Source organism: Lissotriton helveticus, chromosome 2_2 (genome assembly GCF_964261635.1).
Source record: "Lissotriton helveticus chromosome 2_2, aLisHel1.1, whole genome shotgun sequence".
Taxonomy (NCBI): Eukaryota; Metazoa; Chordata; class Amphibia; order Caudata; family Salamandridae; genus Lissotriton; species Lissotriton helveticus.
Window position 1 is genome coordinate 514076737 of NC_136060.1, and position 16993 is coordinate 514093729.

The 16993-nt window shown below is 46.6% G+C and overlaps 1 protein-coding gene across 2 annotated transcripts in view; it reads left to right on the forward strand.

The window, feature by feature from the left end:
• Nucleotides 1-16993, forward strand: part of LOC144821589 (rho-related BTB domain-containing protein 2-like) — a 453559-nt gene that overhangs the window by 85086 nt on the left and 351480 nt on the right. Inside the window, exons 1-2 of one of the 2 annotated variants that reach the window (XM_078678800.1) lie at nucleotides 2904-2974; nucleotides 3089-3158. The exons of the other annotated variant lie outside the window; for it this stretch is intronic. The gene's annotated coding sequence lies outside the window, so the exon portion shown is untranslated. Of the gene's footprint in view, nucleotides 1-2903; nucleotides 2975-3088; nucleotides 3159-16993 lie in introns of those variants that run through there. 2 annotated transcript variants of the gene reach the window in all.

Consider the following 16993-nt stretch of genomic DNA (forward strand, 5'->3'; position numbering starts at 1 on the left):
CAGCTCTCTATTGGATTTAGATGAATACTTATACCTCAAAATTCAATCACCAAGGGCCCCCTGTATGTACTGTCAACCCAAAATACATAAAAACCGACAAAACCCTCCAGGCAGACCAATAATTTCGGGTATAGGTGGGCCAACTGAAAGGTTATCTCAATTTATTGATTCATTTTTAAGTGCCTATGTACAGAATTTACCATCACACATTGATGATACAAAACATGTGCTCAACATTATGAATGATATTGTTTGGGATGATGATATGATTATGGCTACATTAGATGTAGTATCCCTTTACTCAAATATTGACCATGAAATGGGAATCCAAGCAATTGAGAGCTTTTTTAACAGTAGACCTATTGAGTATCTGGATCATACATCAATGCTGTTAGAAATGACAAAAATAGTTTTGGAAAATAACTATTTTTTGTTTGAATCTTCATGGTACAGACAGAAACTTGGTACGGCAATGGGTTCTAAATTTGCTCCGTCCTTCGCGAACCTCTTTATGGGGAGACTGGAGGCGGAGTGGATTTGGGGCCCAAAAGGCCAGCAATGGATAGATCACATTTATTTTTGGGGAAGATTTATTGATGATTGTTTGTTATTTTGGAGAGGGACATTAGATGAGTTGGAATCTTTCTTTGAGTATCTTAATGCTAACAATTTGAACATGTCATTTACTACTCATTATGACAAAAAGAAATTATCCTTTTTAGATATTGAACTTTTTGTTGAGGATAATAAATTACACAGTCGGATGTTTCGGAAAGAAACAAGCTGCAATGCTTTACTGCGAGCAGATAGCTGCCACCCCAGAAGTCAAATCAACTCCATCCCATATGGAGAAATGATTAGAGCAAGGAGAAATTGCTCCAAAGATGTAGATTTCCATAAGAATTTACTTGATATGGAAAATAGATTTATAAACAGAGGATACAGCAAAAATGTGATCACTAAAGCAACCAATAAAGCTATGAAGCTAAAGAGAGATGTTACATTAAAACCGAAAATTAAGAGTGATGCATGCCAATCGAATTTGAAAGTAAGAATGATTACTAATTTTGCCAAAGGAAGCCAAAAACTCTATAACATCATGCGAAAATATTGGCATATGCTGAGCTCTGATAAGGATCTGAAACCTTTTCTGACTGATAAACCAAGTGTGACTTACCGCAAAGGAATGACTATTGCTAACTATGTGAGTCCCAGTTATCCTAAACCTATAATAACTTCAAGCCAAAGTGACTGGCTACGGTTAAAAGTTAAAGGTTTTTACTACTGTGGCAATTGTAGCTCTTGCAGGTGGGCAGAGAAAAAAATACTTAAATTTGAGTATAATGAGACTGGTACTTTTTACATTAACTCTTTTATTAACTGTGAATCGACATACGTAATTTATGTGATTGCCTGTACATGTGGGAAGATTTATGTAGGAAGTACAGTGAGGAGACTGAGAGAGCGTATGGTGGAACATTATAGAGTGCTAAAAAATGGAGATACAAGGTATCCTATAGCCTCACATTTAATTCAAAACAAGAATGACTCCAGTAAACACAAATTTTCCTATCACGGTATAGAACAAGTTACTATGGACAAACGTGGAGGAAACAGGTTGCTGAAACTGAGGCGTAAAGAAGCGAAATGGATTATGGTCCTTCGGGCAGTAGAAGAGGGACTTAATGTTGATACTGAATTACAGTATTTTCTCGGAGAACGTTAATAACTGGGACCGTAATTTAGCTTTGTAATAATTTGTTGCTGAAATGTATAGTGTATGCTCTGTCTAGGTGTACAGTATTTAATTTTGACTATTACCCTGTGGATTTCTCTCATGCCTATGCTGTGTCCCCAAGTATCTTAATTAAGATGTTATAATTACATTAGTGATGCCGCTTACTGAAATATTGATATAAACACAAATCACGATGTAATTAGGTATATATATGTATATTAGTATTAACTTAGTAGAAATTGATGGCGTGACTGGGGGCACCCAATTGACTGGTCGCTTATTTTTTGACCCGTAAGTTAATTAGACCTTTATAAATAAGTCTATAAAACATTGGATTTATAGACTGCGAAGACGCATGTAGATCGTTTATAGGATCATGACTCCGTGTCAAGTTTGCCCAACTTAAGAAAGTAATGACGCTTAAAAATTGTAAAACTAATAGCATATCTCATCAAAATGAATTATCTAAATATCATTTTGGTAAATTAAGGCTTATTATGGACATATTATATCTTAGAATAGATCGAGTATCATATATATAAAATTGCAGTAAAACTCGCGTGGGGGCTAATAAATATGATAAACCAGGTAATATATTTACTATTGGTTTAGTTTTACTCAACTACGCAAAATAGGACTGCTTCAAAATACGGAATGCTTATGAGTGCTTCTAACACTACTTCACAAGTAACCTTGAACTTACCCAATCCAAGATGGCGCGGACGTGATAGATACTAATAGCTTATTTTTCTAAAAAAAGAATCTTTTAAGTATAATTTTGGTATACGTAGGATATTTTGACATAAGTTATAGCATACATGATATTTAGGCTGACAAATATACAAATATTAAAAACTCGCGTTAGGCACGATAAATATGACCAAATCACTAATAGTATTTGTTTATAAACATACTTCATAGCGCGAGTCGAGTCCGCATCAAAATACGGACTCTAGTCATGTTTTGATTTCCAAATCGAACTTTATTTAAATAAACATGGCGGCCGTAATAGACGCCAGTCCACTGCACCCGGTGGGACTGAGACGTGAGGATTTGCCGACGATAGCATTTAAACATAGGGTAAGTCTATGTAATAATTTAATAATAAGTGTGTAATACATGCCACACGGAATCATACTGATATGGTGCTTTACTTCATGTGTTTAGAAACCTGAAGTTGTGATGTCGACTTGAATGGATTTAGACATCGATATATGCTATGAAAAACGATTGAAGGTAACAATTTACAAATAAGATTGCATTTGCTTGTAGATACCAATAGTTGGGCAATACAAACCATGGTGGAACAGATTCATGTGGAGTTTTATTTTATATATTTTATATATTTAGAAACCTGAAGTTATGATGAGGATCTGATTGGAGCAAGATAATTACTTTTGAAAGTGAAAAACGATATAAGGTAAAATATTATTAAAAAGATAGTTTATACCGAGGTAATACAAACTGAGGAGGAATAGACTGATGTAGTATTTTATTTTATATTCAGAATTAGAATTTATGATGTCGACCTGACTGGAGTTAGACCATGTTTTATTGAATGAGAAAACGATAAGAGGTAATATGCTACCTGACTTATGTTGATGATTGTAGAGATTTTATTGTCAAGGTGGGCTAAAATCTTGGCGTCTGGACTAAGGGTGCTCTTATGTCATACCAGACTCAATTTCTTAGTTTAGTTCTTTCATTTGTTAACTCTGATATCACTGAAATCGAATTGTTTAATATAGGTAAATATTATTCCTATACTTATGGATTTGGCTACAAAACCGGAATGTTTTGTGTAGGTTGTAAATTTCACATTGGGAGTCACAGGCGTTCTTGTATTTGGTGCGCACTTACGGATCTTTGTCTTACTCTTTCACTTAAGAGGTGATTAGTTTATAAGTTAAAAATTATTTCCTGATAAGTGTTATTATTATAATTGGGCAAGCATTGTGATACAAATTTTGTATTATATATTTTTCTGGCATGCAGCCCTGAGGAAGTTGTGTGGCATATGACTGATGCCTGACGAAACACGTGTTGGCTGCAGAACTGGCTGATATTTGGAAATAAAAGGAACCAACCTCACGTTTATTGACGTTTTGATTTGTCATAAGATTAATACTACTTTTATACATCATTGATACTCCCGAATACTGACAGAACTTTCATGAAGAAAATTACTAGTGTTTGAAGACTTTTTTACTGGACCCGGAATCTATACATCTTCAATCTGAGTGCTCAGCAGGAACTTTAAAATTATCAGTATTTCTGAGTATAAGCTAGGAAAGTGGGGAGTCATTGCCCCAACAACCTCTGGGTCGAGAGATGAAATGAAAGTCTCATATATTGTCGTGAAGTCACTGCTTGCTCTCTCGCCAACCCGAACCCACGGAAACTTCGGGTTGGCGAGAGAGCAAGCAGTGACTTCACGACATATATTTTCTTCACATATTGATAGCAACATAGTGAGTGACTGAGGGATCGTACTTTGTCCTGACGAAGAAGCATCCCAGGCTTCGAAACATGTTGACACCTAAAGGAGAATACGCACGTTCGAGGCATGTGGGCTGCTGAATTCATATCTATAGCATAGATCGCCGCCTAGTGTTGGGTCCGGATGATTGCACATTGTTGTCCTGGAAGAGTCTTTGAAGTATCACGAGATAGGTGGCTCCTCCCCTGGACTACAGTGCGCATGGGCATCGACTCCATCCCCAGATTGTTTTTTTCCGCCATTGGGTTCGGATGTATATTCGACATCTCCAGTTCGGAATCGATATAGACTTTTCTTAAGGCCCGGAGGCCTTTGCTTCTAACGTCGGTATTGTTTGCGTTCGGTGCCCAGCCCTGTTCCGACTCAGTTCCCGAGTTGGACGTCTAGAGGAGTTGCGTGGCTCTTCGGTGCTCAAGGCCCAGTCGACGCAGCAAGACATTCACCGATATCATGGAACGGAGTCCGTTCAAGAAATGTCCCGTGTGCGGATCTAAGTACCCCCACATCGACGTCCACCCGGTGTGCAACAAGTGCCTGTCGCCGGACCACGACGAAGCCAACTGTATGGCTTGTTCCAGGTTTCGATCGAAGAAAACGATTCGACTTCGGCGCGTGGCGCGTCAGGAGGCCCGGCAGACGGCACCGGCACCAGTGGACATCTTCGACAGAGAAGAAGCAGACGAACAAGAAGTTCACTTGCAGATTTCCCCTCCAGCGGAGGAGATAGACTACGAATACGACGCGGACGTCCAGGTGGTCGATGCAGAAGAAGTCGTCGACGAGGTAGGAGACGACAATGAGGCCTATGGGGCCACGGAAGATAGCTCATGTGAAGAGCTAAGCCCCGATCACACAATCGCTACGGCTCAGGTCGAGGGATCGCCACATGGCCTTACCCAAGACCTTCCACCCAAATCCACGGCCTCGCCTACGGGCCCGGCTGCGGAGCCGCCGTTAGTCAAACCGAAACCGAAACTGAAACCTTCGGTGTCGACGACAACGAAAGTGATGGAGACGCCATCGAAACAGAAGACGTCTGTCCCTCCGGCCGCCTCCTCGTCTTCCGATACGTCGGGGCAGCCGAAGCTGAAGAAGGCTGTCGACACGGGGAAGTCTACCAAGGGCGCCGAGCCGAAGTCGTTCGAGGGCGCCGAGTCAAAGTCGGTCAAGGGCGTCGAGTCAAAAACGACCAAGGGCGTCGCACCAAAGACTGGAACACCACACACAGTGGTCAAGGCCCCCGACAAGAAAACGTCGGCGCCAGAGGCCGTCGACGCGACAGGAGGGCACAGTGCGCCGAAAAGGGCTGATCCTGTCCCTCGGCCGGACAAGAACAAGGCATCGACGCTCGAGTCTTCACTTGCTGGTGGACCGAAAACGTCTGTCGGGTCGACGAAACCGTCCGCTTCCTTTACGAAGCAGGTCTCGGACTCTCTACAACGCATCAAGGACAAGGCTTCCGCGGCCGCTCCGAAGGATGCTTCCACACCAAAGCCGGCTGCTGCACCGCCTAAGTCTTCAACGCCACTCCTGTTTACGTTGCCGCCGAAGGTGGCACCGAAGGCGGCACCGAAGGCCTTCGCACCACGCTCGGTCGCCGAGGCGCCCGTGCCAGTGTCTACATCGTCGAATTATTCTCAGCCGCTTGGGAGCTTAAAGCATCGACAACCCTCGGTGGAGGAGCAGTCAGAACACTTTATCGACTCCGACACCGGAAAACTTACCCTCTACATGAGGAAAATCACGGCAACCCAGCCTCTGGAGTCCTACACGATTCCTTTGAAGCGCAAAAAACCTGCTACAGACTCCCCAGTTCTAATGGAGCCGCTTGCTCCACGGACTCCAAGAGTGGCTACACCCTCACCCACTTATTCAGAGGTGGAGGGTGGAGAAGGTGATGATGAGGAGTATAACTTTCCTGCCAATACTGATCCCGAGGATCAGCAAGACTCATGGGCAGATGCAGGTGACCCAGTGGATCAGCATACTGCCCAGGACCCTCAGGTCTACGGTGTCAAGCCCTCTCCTACTGAGGATTCAGCTGCATTTAATGCTCTAATTGAGAGGGCGGCCAAAAACCACGACGTGGAACTCCACGCTGACCCTATCGAAGTGGACTTCCTCTTTGATACTTTTTCAACAGCAGAGAAGACTGTCAAGACTCTCCCCATGCTGAAAGGGGTTCTGAAGCATGCTGCAGACATTTTTAAGGAACCCACACGGGCCAGGGTGATCAACCCTTGGATTGAAAAGAAATATAAGCCGGCACCTGGCGACCCTACCTACATCAAGGGCCAGTTGCCATTGGACTCTCTGGTAGTTTCTAATGCCCGGAAGAGGGCGAACTCCCAGACCACTGGTGATGCTCCTCCCCCTGACAAAGAGTCTAAAGTGCTGGAGGCATCAGGGAAGAGGGTGGCGGCTCAAGCAGCCAATATCTGGCGTATTTCAAACACTCAAGCACTCCTAGCCAGATATGACAGGGCGTACTATGACACGCTAGAAACCCTGTTACAACATCTTCCAGACCAGTATAAAGAGGCAGCTGAGATGCTTATTCAGGAAGGGAAGCTTATCTCCAACGCTTCTATAAAATGTGCCCTGGACGTGACGGACACCGCGGCCAGAGCCATTAACACCAGTGTCATGTTAAGACGTCAGGCCTGGCTCAGAATCTCCGGGTTCAAGCCGGAGATACAAACCACCATCCTCAATCAGCCAGTAAACCCAGATAGGTTATTTGGTCCGGAGGTGGATACCACCTTAGAAAAAATAAAGAAGGATATCGAGACTGCGAAGTCCATGGGGGCTCTCCAGTCCCAGCAGTTTCGGGGCAGCACTTTTCGTCGCTCAGGCAATAGAGGTGTTTCCAGAGGCCAGATGTCCCAGCAAACGCAATACAATAAAGGTGGGGTGCAGTCCTCTTACACCAAGCAGAATAGAGGCGGCTATCGGGGCAACAGCGCCAAGGGCAGAGGTCGCGGAAACAACAACTCTCGCTCCTCCGCCACCAACAAACAGTAACGCCCTGTCACTGCCCCCCGACCATACTACACCTGTCGGGGGGAGACTCCAGCAGTTCCTGCCAGTCTGGAAATCCATCACCACAGACAGGTGGGTCAAGAAACTTGTCCAGTTCGGTTATTGTCTGGAGTTAACCTCCACTCCAACCAACATGCCACCAAAACACCGTCCTATGTCCACAGAGCATTTGCACTTATTGCAGCAGGAGGTACTCGTCATGCTGCAAAAAGGGGCAATCGAGCTCGTGCCGGTGGAGGAAGAAGGCACGGGAGTGTACTCCCTGTACTTTTTAATCCCAAAGAAGGACGGGTCCCTCAGACCCATACTGGACCTCAGACCCCTGAATCAGTACATTCTATCAGAACATTTTCATATGCTCACACTGCAGCAGGTGCTCCCTTTGCTCAATCAGGGAGACTTCCTCGCAACCTTGGATCTCAAGGATGCCTATTTCCACATTCCACTGCATCCGTCACACAGGAAATACCTCAGGTTCACCATTCAGGGTCGCCATTATCAGTTCAAGGTCCTCCCTTTCGGGGTGACCACTGCACCCAAGGTGATCACAAAATGCCTGGCGACAGTGGCGGCGCACCTCAGGAGGCAGAACGTTCATGTTTACCCTTATCTGGACGACTGGCTTGTCCAAGCAAAGTCGGCCCAGCAGTGCGCCGCCAACATGTCCCACACCATTCACCTTCTTCACGATCTGGGATTCTCACTAAATTACCCAAAGTCGCACCTTCAGCCAGCCCATGTGCGGCAGTACCTGGGCGCGACTATAAATACTCTGGCAGCCACGGCTCAGCCAAATCCTGTGAGGATCGACAGCATTCAGTCGCTCATCCAAAAGTTCAGACCGCAACACTCGCTTCCAGCAAGAGTGTTCATGCAGTTGATAGGCATGATGGCCTCCTGCATCTTCATAGTCCAGCACGCGAGGCTACATATGCGTCCTCTCCAAGAATGCTTGGCTCATCAGTGGACTCAGGCTCAAGGACAGTTGAACGACCTAGTGTTGGTGACCGGTCGGGCATACAACTCGTTGCATTGGTGGACTCCACACAACCTTTGCAAGGGCCGACCGTTCCAGGAGCCTGTGCCACAGATTACCCTAACCACGGACGCATCTCTCCAGGGATGGGGAGCTCATGTACTCCACTACACGGTGCAGGGACTATGGACAACGCAGCAGAAAAAGATGCACATCAACTACCTAGTACATCTGTGCAACAAAGTCGTGTTGATCCGGACGGACAACATGACGGCCATGTACTACATTCAAAAGCAGGGAGGAACACCCTCTCCACAGTTGTCTCATCTGGCTCAGGGCATGTGGAAGTGGGCCATTCAGAGGAACATCTTCCTCATGGCGGAACACCTCCCGGGCAAGGACAATCAGATGGCGGATCTGCTCAGCAGATACAGCCACCAAATGCACGAGTGGGAGATACACCCATCAGTACTCCGCCCGTACTTCCAGCAGTGGGGTCATCCGGAGATAGACCTGTTTGCCACAAAGGAAAACGCAAAATGCCAAAGCTTTGCTGCCAGGTTTCCCCACCCACAGTCGCAGGGTAATGCGATATGGATGAACTGGTCAGGCAGATTTGCGTACGCTTTTCCCCCAGCACCTCTCATACCGCTGGTGGCACGAAAGCTGAAGCAACACTCAATGTCACTCATCCTAGTTGCTTCAACGTGGGCACGCCAACCATGGTACACCACGTTTCTAGAACTCTCCGTGGTACCGCATCAAAGGCTGCGCCTCACACCCAGGCTTTTGACGCAGAACCGTGGCGACATTCAGCATCCAGATCCGCAACAGCTCAACCTGGCTATCTGGCTCCTGAAGTCTTAGAGTTTGGCTACCTTGACTTGCCTCCTGAATGCATGGATATCATACGGTAGGCAAGAAAGCCCACCACCAGAGCTTGCTATGCAGCAAAATGGAAGCGGTTTGTCGTTTACTGTACTGAACACAACATCAACCCGCTAGATGCATCCACTCCCAACATCATCTGCTATTTGTTACATCTTTACAAATGCAATCTAGCATATGCTTCCATCAGGATACACTTATCCGCCATAGCGGCTTATCTCCAAAACAGGCAGCGTCTCTCCGTTTTCAGAGTGCTTGCCATTAAAGCCTTCCTAGAAGGCCTGAAGCGGGTCATCCCTCCCAGGACCCTGCCAGCTCCTGTATGGAACCTCAATGTGGTCCTCACCAGGTTGATGGGACCACCTTTTGAGCCTCTACATTCATGTGAGATTCAGTTCTTAACGTGGAAAGTGGCTTTTCTCATAGCCATTACGTCTCTACGACGTGTTAGTGAGCTACAGGCGCTCACTGTACAAGAGCCATTCATTCAAATTCACTCCAACAGGGTGGTGCTGCGCTCTAACCCTAAATTTCTTCCTAATGTGGTTTCGCAGTTCCATGTCAATCAGACCATTGAACTGCCCGCATTCTTTCAAAACCCAGAGACAGTGGCCGAAAGAATGCTCCATACTCTTGATGTCAAACGAGCTTTGATGTACTACATCGATAGGACCAAAGAATTTAGAAAGACACAACAACTCTTTGTTGCCTTTTCAGCCCAGCACAAAGGTAACCCCATTTCCAAAGCAGGAATAGCCAGGTGGATCGTTAAGTGCATTCAGATTTGCTATCACAAAGCTAAGCGCACTTTAACAGTCCCCCCCAGAGCCCACTCCACCCGCAAGTTCGGGGCCTCCATGGCTTTCCTTGGTAATATCCCTTTGGAAGATATTTGTAGAGCAGCACATGGTCTACACCACACACATTTACTAAACACTACTGTGTAGATGTGCACTCCAAGCAGCTGTAGGGCAGGCTGTTCTAAAGACACTTTTTCAGACGTCTGCAGCTGGCACAGGCGGCCGCCGCTAATGGAGGGACTGCTATTTATTCTATGCTATAGATATGAATTCAGCAGCCCACATGCCTCGAACTGAATATGCTACTTACAAGTATGCATCTGTTCTTGGCATGTAGGGCTGCTGATATTTATATCTCCCGCCCTCCTCCCCGGCGCCTGTAGCGGCTGCAGAATTTACACTTACTCTTAGCAGGGTCATCGCTCACGCTGTTACACTCCATCTTCGCCACAATGGCTAAAAACAATCTGGGGATGGAGTCGATGCCCATGCGCACTGTAGTCCAGGGGAGGAGCCACCTATCTCGTGATACTTCAAAGACTCTTCCAGGACAACAATGTGCAATCATCCGGACCCAACACTAGGCGGCGATCTATGCTATAGATATAAATGTCAGCAGCCCCACATGCCAAGAACAGATGCATACTGGTAAGTAGCATATTCAATTACTAGCGTGATCTCTCCGACCACACATTTTAACAATACCAGCCTATGACCAATTAAAGTTTTTTTGAATCCATAAGGCCAGGTATTTTTCAACATCACCTTTTCATCCACCCCTGACCCTTTTTCACTCACAACAAATACACCTCACATAGCACTCACAAATATCAGTGCTCCAGCGTAGTCGCCAGTCGCAGCACGACCCGTCCCGCAGCGGGGCGGGAAGACCCCTATGATGAAGCATGACACCAAGGGTCCTTCTGGTGTGTGAGGGGTATTTTAACATACATTGTGTATGCCTTACATATCTAGGCAGACAATAATCCCCTTTGAGGTGGTTCCTTTTGTTTCATTACATTTTGCTCACATCTGTGAGCAGAAGAAAGGATGCTCACTCACTGGGAGCAGGAGTATGAGTGCTCACCGCTGTGAGCAGGAGTAAGGGTGCTCACCGCTGTGAGCAGGAGTAAGGGTGCTCACCGCTGTGAGCAGGAGTAAGGGTGCTCATCGCTGTGGCAGGAGTAAGGATACTTACTACCAGATTCTGCAAATTAAATTATTGCATTTTAATGCAGTTTGGCGTTGGCAAAACTTCTCCTTACATCAGTCTGAAAGTTTAAAGTACTATATTTTGTAAGAACATATATTAAAATGTGAGGTCATTTCCATGGGAAAAGTGTTTTTTGACTTGTCTATATCTTTGGCTTGTTTGAATCTTCACAACATTTCTTTAAAATGTTTTTTTTAAGTGCCTCTTGTGATTCTTGTTGCTCATGGGAAGTTTCGAGGTGAGCCATCAAGCGGGGGCCAAGAAAAAGGGGGAGGGGACAGGTGTCAAAAAAGTGTTTTCCCATGTTATTTCCCATAGGACCTTTAGACACAGCTACAATTCCGCACTGCTGAACAGAATTACACCAAATTTGGGAGAAAGGTAGATCATGGTTCAGAGAAGTGCCTTTTTGTGTGGAGTTATTTGAAGACCTTTCCAATCGTGTGTATATAAGGACGCGGCGAATCCACCAGCCCTCTGGAACTCATGCTGGGATCTGATTGGCTGCCAACGGAACACACCAGGAAGTGTTGACAACCATCTTGGGACTCGGCTCAAGCATTTTTGTTTTGTGGGCCAGGTAAAGGGGCATTTTTTTCAATAGGGGAAGGGTGCGCCCGGGTCCCCTCTCCTGGGGCTTAACATTGCCCGGGGGACCGCCACAACCCTGTGCTTCTTTGTAACTAAAGGCAGCGGAGGCCCCGGGGACCACAACCTCCTGAGGCTTATTTTCTTTTTGAATGGAGTGGGCCTCTCCGACTCCCCAGGGCAAAATGGAAGAAAGGAGAGGGCCCCCCACCTAGAGCCATAGAAGGCCCCGGGGTCCGCCACCCCCTCCCCCTGGGCCTGCTCCTGCATTGTCCATGGAGGCCCACCCCCGTGACATAGATGTTTGCTATGGCTTGGCTCGAACTTTACCATTCTCGCTAAGGCAGAGCAACATGTGCACCTCTTCCAGAAAGCAAGAGCATGAAGAATGCTTTCGCTTTCTAGAAGCAGAGCATTTGCTTTGACACACAGGGAGCTGCATGTTTAGCAGGCCCCTGTGTGTCAAAGCAATGCCGGCTCCCGCAGGAGGTAGGGAACTGGCTCACCCGCAGGCCCAGTATAGAGTGGGAGTCCTGGAGACACCCACTTTAAATGGCCGAGCCCCAGCAGATGGGCTCCGTGAGGCCCAATTTGGCCCAGGAAAGGGGCTGCGCAGCCCCTCTGTCCCATTTGTAAATGGCCAGGCCCTAGGGGATGGGGCCCTCAGGCCGAAATCAGCCTGAAGAGGGGGGGGACGCGTCCGTCTACCCTAAATAAATAAAAATAAATAAATACATTTTAAAAAAGCCTTACCACAAGTCGCCGAAGGCCCTGCCCCTTTTCAGCATCAGTCTTCGAGCACACCTCCTGGCGCACATCTGGTTTGGGTATGAAGTCCCCTTGGCTTTTGAGGGTCCCTGGGGGCCAACTATCCCTCCTGTTACCTCTAGTAAGTCCCACACAGTGGAATTGCTGAGAGGTTGTCGGAAGCCATGTTCCCTTTCTCCACCACTCCACAAACGCACCTCCTGGCGTACAACCCATCATTACAGATGTCATCAGTGATGTCACTGACCATGTCATGAGTGATGTAATATGTGAGGTTATAAGCAGTGCATTGCAGGGGCATAAGTTATAGTTCACTCAGCTAACGATAACTGCTGAATTTCACTTGTTTTGTACGCGTGAAATCTGATCCTATGTATAACGTACCTGTACCCTTTGTTTTTTAAAGTGAAAATATAGATATATAGATGTTCGAGGCATATGGGCTGCAGATGGTACATTTATGAATAGATCGCCATCTGGTGTTGGGCTCGGATGATTGCACTTTGTTTTTCTTCTGGAGAAGTCTTTGTCGTCATAGGTGACTCCTCCTCTCGGTGTTAGTGCGCATGGGCATCGGCTCCATCCTTAGATTGTTTTTTTCCGCCATCGGGTTCGGATGAGGATCGAAGCGCTCCGGACCGACTTCAACAAAGAAGGTTATAACCGGCGCGTATTCCTTTCCAAATCGACGGTATCGTTATCGAACGCGACTTTACTCCATACCGACGCGGTTCGAAGGACGACGACTACGAGAAACTCGACGTAGTCCAGCCCGGGGTCCATGGAAAGGACTCCATTCAAAAAATGTCCAACGTGTGGTGCTAAGTTCCCACACAAGCACCTACACGAGGTGTGCAACCTCTGCTTGTCCCCTGAAGACGAATCCAGGGACTGTGAGGCCTGTGCAGCGTTCTCGTCAAAATCGACGATTAGAAACCGTCGAGCCCGAAGACACGAGGTATCGAGAATGCAGTCACAAGCAATCCCGGAGCTGTTCGAGGACCAGCACCCAGAAGAGGAGGAAGAAGAGGCCGACGAGGCGGGGTCAGAAGCGGACGAGTCCGACGTCGAGGAAATCGACGTCCAACAAACCGTGAGTGACGACGTCCCTTTACCGAAAAACAGACCCCGCACGGTGTCGACCCCGCCCTCGAGCCCGGTCAGACAACCGAAAAAAGTTTCCAACGCCCCGCCTTCGAGCCCGGCAACGAAACAGAAACCGAAACACTCGGTCCCCCATCATAGTGGTTCCGGTTCCGATAAACCGACCACATCGACACCGAAGCACCAGGTCAAGGAAAGCTCGAAGTCGAAGCAGTCCATGTCGACACCGAAGCACGCTTCGGCGCCGAAAACACCCTCGACACCGGGGACATCTTCGATACCGAAGAAGTCGGATCCGAACAAAACTTTGGCACCGAAAATACAAATGGACATTTCAAAGAAAAAACACCTTTCGGAACCGAAAACTGCGGTACCGACACAGGAACACGGAACGGATCCTAAACAAAAGACTTTGTTTATTGACCCAAAGACTGGCAAGGTAGCCACAGAACTACCTAAAAAGAGGAAACATGAACATTTGGACGACAAGGCTCATCCAAAGAAGAGAACAATGGGGACAAATACAACTCCTCCCCCTTCTCCCAAACCTCACACACCATCTTCGCCTCTTCCTCACAATAGGCCAGATATTCCTCCCACACGTCCATCTACACCTACAACAGATGGAGAGAGTGACACAGGGGAGGGGGGACACCCTGGGGATGATGAGGACACAATCCCAGAGGAGGCAGACCCATGGGAGGAGTATAATGTGGGATCAGGTAATGATACCGACCTTGAGTCATATCCCTCAAAACCTTCACCTCCTGATGACAATACTGGGTTTGCACAACTCATTACTAGAGCAGCAACATTTCATAAGGTAGACCTACATACAGAACCTCAAGTACAGGACTTCTTATTAGAAACACTACCTACTGCACAAAGAACATCAGGAACACTACCAATGCTAAAGGGCCTTCTCAGTCATACATCAGAGATATTCAAAGACCCAGTGAGGGCTAGGGTATTGAACCCAAGAATTGATAAAAAATATAGGGCAGCTCCAAAAGACCCAATATACATTAAGGGACAAATTCCTCTAGACTCACTAGTGGTCACAAACGCTCGCAAGAGAGCAAACTCTTTATCTACAGGAGAAGCTCCACCTCCTGACAAAGAGTCTAAACTAATAGATGCCTCTGGCAAGAGAGTAGCATCTCAAGCGGCAAACAGTTGGCGCATAGCTAATACGCAAGCACTACTTGCAAGGTATGACAGAGCGCATTATGATGAGTTAGAAACACTCATCAAACATCTCCCTAAAGAACATCAAAAGAGAGCAGATCAACTTATACAAGAAGGGAAGTTAATTACTAACACTTCAATAAAGTGCGCCCTAGACGCGGCAGAAACTGCGGCAAGGTCGACAAATACAAGCATCATGTTAAGGAGACATGCATGGCTCAGAGTGTCAGGGTTCAAACAAGAGGTACAAACATCGTTACTGAACCAACCTTTTGATGGGAAAACACTTTTTGGCACAGGGACAGATGAGGCCCTAGAAAAGATGAAAAAGGATACAGAAACGGCTAAATCAATGGGAGCATTGCAACAGCCGACACAAAGAGGTTCCTTTCGTAGATCCACCTATAGAGGAGGATCCAAAAGTACAGGTACAAACCAACAGCAAACCTCTTTTACACCTACATCACCCAGAGGTAATTCTAGAGGTGGATACAGGGGTAACAACAACAAGGGTAGAGGTCGCGGAAACAACAACAACCGCAACTCTCCAACCCCAAAACAGTGACTTCATAGAGCTTCCCCCAGACCATATAACACCGGTAGGGGGACGCCTATCACAGTTCCTACCTGTCTGGGAAAACATCACATCAGACAAGTGGGTAAGACAAATTATCCAACATGGTTATTGCCTAGAACTCACAGCTACCCCACCAAACATCCCCCCCAAACAGCGTCCAATGAAACAAGATCACCTGACACTATTAAAACAGGAAGTAATATCACTGCTAGAAAAGCATGCCATAGAGAAGGTTCCACAGCACCAACAGGGAACAGGAGTATACTCCCTATACTTCCTAATCCCCAAAAAGGACGGGTCTCTAAGGCCAATACTGGACCTAAGACCTCTCAACGCATACATAAATTCGGAACATTTCCACATGGTCACGCTCCAACAAGTACTTCCTTTACTGAAGAAAGGGGACTTTCTTTCTACACTGGATCTAAAAGACGCTTACTTTCATATCCCTATTCACAAAGCCCACAGGAAATACCTCAGGTTTGTGGTAGAAGGACAACATTATCAGTTCAAAGTCCTTCCATTTGGTGTCACGACGGCACCAAGGGTGTTCACAAAATGCCTGGCAGTGGTAGCAGCTCACCTAAGAAGACAACAAATTCATGTCTTCCCATACTTGGACGACTGGCTAATAAAAGCCAGGTCGCAAGAGGAGTGTCTGCAACACACACAAAAGACAATTCAGCTACTACACCAGCTAGGGTTCACGGTGAACTACACAAAGTCACACCTACAACCAAACAAGGTTCAACAATATCTGGGGGCTACTATAGACACAGAAAAAGCCAAAGTGTACCCCAACCCAGTCAGGGTCCAAGCAATGCTTACAATCATTCAGAGATTTCAGCCACAACACTCACTAACAGCAAGAGTGTTCATGCAGCTATTAGGCATGATGTCATCCTGCATACTGCTAATACCATATGCAAAAATACAAATGCGTCCGCTACAAGAATGCTTAGCGACACAGTGGAATCAGGCTCAAGGGCAGATTACGGATCTGGTGTTGGTAGACGACCGCACACACCGCTCTCTGAAGTGGTGGAACAGAACAAACATTACCAAGGGGCGGTCGTTCCTAGAGCCAATTCCACAGGTGACAATAACAGCAGACGCATCGCTCACCGGATGGGGAGCACATATGGACAAGTACACAGTACAAGGAAGGTGGAGTGTGCAGGAAAGAACACTACACATCAACTATCTAGAACTACTGGCAGTGTTTCTAGCATTGAAAGCCTTTCAGATACATGTTATCCACAAAGCAGTCCTGATCAGAACAGACAACATGACAGCAATGTATTATATTCAAAAACAGGGGGGGACGCACTCTCTCCAATTATCCAGACTAGCACAGGAAATTTGGAGATGGGCCATTCCTCAAAACATCTATCTGTTAGCCGAACACCTACCAGGAGTTCAAAACCAGATAGCAGACATCTTAAGCAGACAGTCGGAACAAATACACGAATGGGAACTGCACCAACAAATACTGCAGCCATTCTTCCAAAGATGGGGACAACCAGAGATAGACCTATTTGCCACTCATCAGAACGCAAAATGCCAAAGCTTCGCGTCCAGGTACCCACATCACCTGTCGCAGGGCAATGC